The following is a 7,618-nucleotide window of genomic DNA, read 5'->3' on the forward strand; positions in this document are numbered from 1 at the left end:
CTTCCCATTACCTACAGCAGTTTTACATAAGCAGAGACCATTACTTCAAACACTGTTACTGTCATTTTTAGAACAGCCAAGATGTTTCAACATCTTAATGGAAGGAAAATTGTGGGTGTAATCACAATCAAAGATCTGGGCTTCCTGATGCAGCATTAACCCTTCAGTACCCACCCTGGACCTGAAAGGACAATGGGACGCTGGCCTTCACTGAGTTAGCAGTTGGTCTTACATGGGTCACATGAAAATCCATTACAGCTGATGAGCTGGAGCCGGTATTGTAGCAAACATCTTTTCTTTTCTTTTTTTTAATTGGTTGTTCGCTTTATGAGGAAAATTATTTTCTTGAGAGAATTGGGAAGGCCTTAGAATACTTCTATCCCAGGCAAATATCAGAGACGCAGATACTTTTTAATAAGCCACATAGTATTTCATTCATTTATTCAAACCTATTGGTGTCTACCACATGCCGGGCACAGTTTCACCATGATGAGGACAGGCAAGATGCCCACTTATCTCTATCTGGGGGAGACAGAGCATAAACAAGGAGACCCCTGAGTAAGCAGGTAAGTCCAGACTGCAATGTGTAACAAGGCTAGAGAGAGATGAAGGAGACTGGGCAGCACAAGGGTTCCGCGATCGCTGCTAACTGAATGGTCAGTGATTGGAATCCCACCAGCAGCTCTATAAGAGAAGAGACGTAATGATCTGCTCCCAAAATGAGTACAGCCTAGGAAACTCCATGGGGCAACTCTGCTCCATCACCTGGACTTGCTATGGATCAGAATGCACCTAACACCAAAGAGTGATGGGGGAAGGGCAACTATAGATGGGGTCAGGCCATGTCGGCGGAACCCTGGGAGAGGAGTAGCTAGGCAAAGCTGTGAAGCCTTCTCACCTCTATTCATCACCATCCCTTTGTTGTAAGTTGAATTGTGTTCCCTGAAAGTGTGGTGAAATTTTAACCTCTGTTCGTGGTGAATGGGATTTGTTTGGATCATTGAAGATGTTATCAGTTAGGTTAACACGACATCATAATTGAGTAGGATGGACCCTAATCTAATCTGAGTAGTGTCTTTGTAAAAAAGAGACTCAGGGATGCACACAAACGGAAGGCAGCCGTGTGGAGATGAAGGCAGCCACAAGCCAAGACCTCCTGAGACCACCAGAAGAGAGAAACTTCTGAGAGACTATAGCCCTGAATTCAGAATGTTAGCCATCACAACTGTGAAAGACTACATTTCTGTTATGTTATTTGTTTATATGTTTATTTATAGCAGCCCTAGGAGAGTTGAACATTGCTCATGTGGTGAAGTGAGCACCTTGGATCAGAAGCCCTCTGAGGTGCCTCCTAATGGTAGGTTTCCACACATATAAATAAGGTTAGTTAAGCTGCTTCCAACAGAGGCCTCAAAGCCATCAATGAACCACTTAGAGAACACAGGTGAAGTTTTTGGAGGACACAGTGGACGTTTCCAGGATAAGATCTCATTCTTATCCTGCCCTCAAAGCTCTTGGAGATCCCTGTTCCTGATGAACAGTTCTGAGGTGGAACATTGGCTTCAAAGTCGGTGGGAAGCTGAGAAAAGAACTACCAGTCAGTGGCAATCTTGCTTTTAGCTGTGAAGTAAACTGACTGTTTGAAGTAAACTGACTGCTATGGATGTCAGTCTACCACACCAGGTCTCTGCAGGCCCCTGCCATCTTCTTAACTAGCCTCAGAATTCTATTCCCTTGGAAAGACCTTGTGACCCCCACCAGAGTGGAAAAGGACTGGAGTCCAAAACTTGGACGTGAGCTGGTGGTCCTACCCCCAAACATGGTACACCAACATGCAGGCAAGGACGAGAACCCCTTGTCCACCTACTGTCTCTGTTCACACCTCCAACACTTCCAGTGGCTGCTGTGGCTCTGAGGGAGAGAGGCCGGCAGGACCCCAGCCCAGGAGCAGATCCTCCAAGGTGAAGTAGAATGACGCCAAACTCCAGCACAATGCTTTTAAATTCCTCACCTGAGGAACTATTGGACAGGCAAGTTCTCAGGCTATATCTAGATAAGCTCTCGGGGTGAGTCTCCTTACAAACCAAGAGTACCCCTCAGGGTCACCAAATCTAGGAAAGCAGGAAGAGTCTCCTCAACATCCTTTTACCCTAGTGGACTTCCCAGTGGTGGGTGCCTGGATAAGCTAGGCTAAAGAGACCCAGAGTGGCAGGTTCTGGAATTCAGACCCAAGAGAGTTGTGCCCTCCTCCCTCTGTGACTGAAAGTGAAGCTCTAAAGCATGAGTGATGGAGGCTGGGTGTTCTCTGACATGTGGATCATCATGGAGAGACAGAAAGAGAAACAATGAATGGACGCAGTTGTGCAGGAAAAACAAAAGCAATGATGACAACCTGGATTCTGCCATGCTTGGCCTGGGCCCCCTCTTGTTCAGGACTCCATGGCATGACCAGCACTCTTGTCATGTGTTCCTCTTTAGTTCAAAATGGTTTTCTGTCACTAGCCCTAAAGATCCCAAACTGAAACAACTCCCCATTAGTGACTGAGTAAAGTCTGACTCACTTGGCCATCATGTCCCTAGAGTTGGAGGAAATACAAGAAGAGAGACTCAGAAAACAGTTTGAATGAGAAAGAGCGTGGCCTTATGGCCATAGTGATGAAAACCAATCTGTGGAGACTCAGGATTAAAGAGAATAACCATCACCTACTAATACCTCAAGGAGCTCTGGGAGCATAGTGGGAACAAGTCAGGCTCCTAACCTTAAGGTCAGCAGTTCAAAACCACCAGCCATTCCGTGAGAGAAAGATGAGGCTTTCTGCTCCTGTAAAGATTTACAGCCTCAGAAACCCCGTACTGGGTTGCTATGAGTCGGAACCTACTCTATGGCACATAATCCACTAATACGTCAAGTTACATCGCCTGTAAAATGGAAACATTCAGCTCCGTTTGCTTGTTGCTGTCAAGCTGGCTCCAACTCATGACGACTTGATGTACAACAGCAAGAAACTCTGTGCACTCTTGCACCATCTTCATGATTATTGGTAACTTGAGTTCACGGTGGTGGTGGCTGTGTGCCGTGGAGTCAGTTTCGACTCATAGCAACCCTGTGCAGAGTTTCCGAAGCTGTAACTCTTTACGGGAGCAGAACGTCTCATCTTTTCTCCCAAGGAGCAACTGGTAGTTTCGAACTGCTGACCCTGTGGTTCACAGCCCGATTCGTAACCACTATGCTATAGTTGATGCTATTGTGTCAACCCAACTTACTGAGAGCTTTCTCATTTTCACTGACATTGTAGTCTTCCCAGGTTCCCTTTTTAGATCATTGGTCTCTCCTGGTGATGTGCCCAAAGCAGGTCAAATCTCACCATCCTCACTTCCAAGAAACATGATCATTTTATCTTTTCTAAGACAGATGTGTTCACGCTTCTGACAGTCCATCATGTATTCAATTTTCCTCACCAAAACCACAATTCAAATGTGTCCGTTATTTTTCTGTCTTCTGTTTTCATTGTCTAGCCCAACTTGCTAGCTGTCAGCCGAACTATGCGTTGTACGCTGACTTTGTCAGTCTTGCTCATCTGATAACCCTCTTTGAATTAATTCATTTATACCTGGGCAAAATCACATATAGTCCCACTTTGCCCTTCAAAGGATTCAGTATGACATTTTACTTATTCTTGTTTATTTCATAAACTGAGATAAATGCATGAAAATGGAGCACCATGCTAGGTTCAGTAGATGTGAGCTAGTGAACAAGACCTTTTTTGAACCTGATGGAGCATATAGTTTAGTAAAGACTTCAGACTCTAAACAACAAATCACACAAATGATGTACACAGGGACTTCAAAAAAGTTTGTAGAAAAATTCCCTTATCTTTCTATTCCGTTTTTTCCGTGGACTTTTTGAAGCTCCCTTGTATCTCTAATAATAGTGGTAGCTGCAAAAGAATCACATATTCCATATATATGCAATTATATGGTTGGAAAACCTAACCATCTGGTTTTTTTTTTTTCCTTTTGCTTCCCTCCAGATTCCAAAAACCCTCGCTCATCTTCTCTGCGCCAGTTCTACCCAGCTTCCCCACTTACTACTGTGTCGGGGAAGTCAGAAGTTTCATCCATTCCATATAAGTTGGCATTCCCCTGGAGCCAACAGACGAGGGCTGTATTTACCAGAGAGCTGTACTGCCCAGTGCTAGCCAGTCAGGTGGCGATTACACATTGAATTACATACATATGACGCCTTCAACTGAGGACCTGCATCGTAATTCACTTGAATTATCTTAAACAGAAATTTGAAAATGGAAGTAGTCTGAAACATTATTCTACTAATGCACTTTTATTGTTTTCTTCTGACCCCATTTTACTTTAACCATTTAAAGTTTAGCATTTGAACTGAGATGTAAATGTAATGACATACCAGATTTTGAAGAGTTGATACCAAAAAAAAAAAGAATGTAAAATAACTCATTACAGTTTTATATTGGTTATCTATTGATGTGATGATTTTTTTATGAATTGGTTTGAGGATATTATTAGAATGAATGTAACCTGTTTCTAACCTTTCTTAATGTGGTTACTAACCCATTGCTGTCCAGTTGAGCCTGGCTCATGGTGACCCATGTATGTAAAACTGGGCTCCACATTGTTTTTTAATGGCTGGCTTTTCATAAGTAGCTTGCCAGACCTTTTCTCCCAGATGTTTCTGGATGGACTTGAACCTCCAGCCTTTTGGCTGTCAACCAAGCATGTCAATCATTTGCATCACCCAAGGACTCCAATGTAGGTACTAAAAGATGTTCCTATTATGTCATACTGAGTCTCTCGAGTTGTGGGCCTGGAGAAGTCACCAAGATCTTGGAGGACCGTCTAGAATCTGTATTGCTATGAAAGCTCAGACTTTCATGCATCACCCTCCTCTCTTTCCTCAAACACCTTGGTCACAGACGTGTGGGATGGTGTTGCTGTCTTGCCAGGTGGAAGATCTGAAGATCTGAGCAATTGTGAAGGACACCCATGCCTGCTGTCACCATTTGGGAACACCTTCATGCTAAAGAAAGGACTCCCTTGCTCCTACTAAAGGGACCTCAGATGCTTTGGGCCCCCAGGTCCAGGTATCAGAAAGGGTCCCTCTGCTACCTCCCATTCCTGCAAGATCCCACCTCCAATTCCCACCAATGCTGCATGGATGGCTGAGTCAATCACTTCAATACATTAAATTACTTTGGTCCTATCTTTATCTCAACCTGCAGACAGATTGTGTCCACAGAGATATCCTGACAGATGGAAGAGCTTAATAACACCCTAGGTTTCTGGGGAGTGGGGGTGGCTATTGCTCATGGGTCCATACTTGGTGAAATGAGCTGGGTCTGAGGTAAAAGCAGGAGAGATGTGAATGAGGGAAGCATGGGGTCAGGAGCGGATCAAGTCTTTGTGGGTCCCCAAGGCTTATAGTAACGATTTTAAGGATTCCTTTTAAGCAAATAATACACTAAAAAAAAATTCAAAACTATATAATCTTATCGTGTCCTATGGCACTGAAGGATAAGCATTGGATCATGAGGTCAGTTTGAACTGCAAGGTGGAGGCTCAAACCTACCAGCCATTCCTCAGAAACCCTATACAGGTCACTGTAAGTAGGAACCAACTTGATGGCAACAACATATGATCTTATCGAAGCCTTGGTAGCCTAATGGATTACAAGCTGGGCTGCTAACCGCAAAGACAGCTGTTCAAATCTACTAGTCACTCCATGGGAGAAAGACAAGGCTTTCTTTTCCCACAATGATTTACAGCCTCAGAAATCCTATACAGGGCCACCATGAGTCAGAACCAAGTTGATGACACACAAAAGCACAGAGTAGGGGCACCCCAATTTTACAGGTCATTTTCAGATGAGACAGCCCAAAAAGAGATGACCCAGCTAAATGGTAGAAAAATAAGATTATGTGTAAACAGTGACTTGTGTATTGTAAATCCACTGCTGTCAGGTCAAGACTCAGAGAGACCCTTTATAGGGTTTCCAAGACTTTAAGTTTTTATAAGAGCAAAAAGCCTCATCTTTCTCTCATAGAGTGCCTAGTGTTCATCCTACAGTGCCACCTAAGTTTTTCCTTTTTCTTTTCTTTTATATTAAATTTCTTGAGACAGGAAATTATTTAGTTATTTCCAAGTTATGCCAAATATAATCACAAGGATCTTTATAAGTGAAAGAGGGCACAGGAGAGTGAAGAGGTCAGAGTCAGATTGAAATATGCCATGCTGCCAGCTAAGATGGAGGACAAGGTTGTGAGTCAAGAAATGCTGGAGCAGAAAAAGCAAGGAGTTGGATTCTTCCCTAGATCCTCTAGAAGAAACCAGTCCTATCTGACATCTTCATCTTAATTGAGACGGATTTTGGATGTCCAACCTCAAAACTACAATACTTTTGTGTTGTTGTAGGTCACGAAGATTGAAGTAATTTGTTACAGCAGCCACAGAAAACTAAGAGTCTGAAGTGTTTTTTTGTTTTGTTTTTAAAGATACATTTTAGACAAAACTGCTTAAGCATTTATTATACAAATCCTATACTTGTTGTATATGAAATGTATAGCAACAAAGACCTTTTGTTAATCCTTGTTTCTTTAAGATTTTCTATGGAAAGTAATTAATTATTTCTTAACATCCTCATATAGCACACATTTTTGTATAGAATGTTTAACAGTTGTATTACTGATAAATACCTTGAGACATGTGATAGATATAAAACTGAAACTGGATCAGAAAAGTGCACAGGGAAGACCACTGCCAAAGAGTAATTTCCAAGAACTTGGTATTTTCCATGGTAAAACAGAAGCTCTGGGGTCATCGGTACATGGTTTGATGATCTGAAGCCGTTCATTAAGATATTCAACAAGGTCTAAAGCCTCTGGAACATTGTCTCCTTCGGAAAAATAATTTCAGCAGAACGGCCTTTGGAATTTCTCTAGAACAATTTTCCTTATGGAGTGCTTTTGTGATACCACCTCCAGGGATACAGACACAAAATTCAGAATCCTCGATTCCAGGAATGCACTGGTTTTTTCCCATTTCTTCCCAGTTAAGGCTTTTTATTTTATTTTGAACACTTTTGCATAGAAGGTGTAAGCAGATAGCGAAAAGGAGTACTGCAAAGCTGTAGATCACTGTGGTGACATGAATGACTGCTTGAAAGAACAACAACTCTGGCACACTTACTATTTTTAATCCAGAAAAACAGCTTTTCACAGAATGGCTTGCATTTATACTTGATAAAAATGGACCTTAACTTAAGAGACACTAGCTTTCTTGAAGGTAACAAGTGTACCTCAAGACTTTACATTTATACAGAGTTCTGTTGAGTTTTCTTCTGTTGTTGCATATGGATTGTTTCTAACCATTGGCACAAGACAATCCGTATAGAAGTAACTGACCTTAAACATATTCAGTGTGGAGATAATCAGATCTACTGCAAGCTGGCCAACATTTCCAATGGAAAATGCTGGCATCAGGAGAGTGAAACCCATTAGTTCCGGTGCCACGCAGGGCACAAACATGGCCACAGCTTGGTGGTGAACGAAAGGAAAGAACAGGAGTAGTGGCGAAGTCGACCTACGAGCTC

General features: G+C 42.5%; 1 pseudogene; it reads right to left on the minus strand.

The window, feature by feature from the left end:
* Window positions 1–6,758: 6,758 nt before the first annotated feature.
* LOC102838038 lies at window positions 6,759–7,553 on the minus strand (annotated as a pseudogene).
* Window positions 7,554–7,618: the final 65 nt, after the last annotated feature.

The sequence above is a fragment of the Chrysochloris asiatica genome, unplaced genomic scaffold (assembly GCF_000296735.1).
Source record: "Chrysochloris asiatica unplaced genomic scaffold, ChrAsi1.0 scaffold00022, whole genome shotgun sequence".
NCBI lineage: Eukaryota > Metazoa > Chordata > Mammalia > Afrosoricida > Chrysochloridae > Chrysochloris > Chrysochloris asiatica.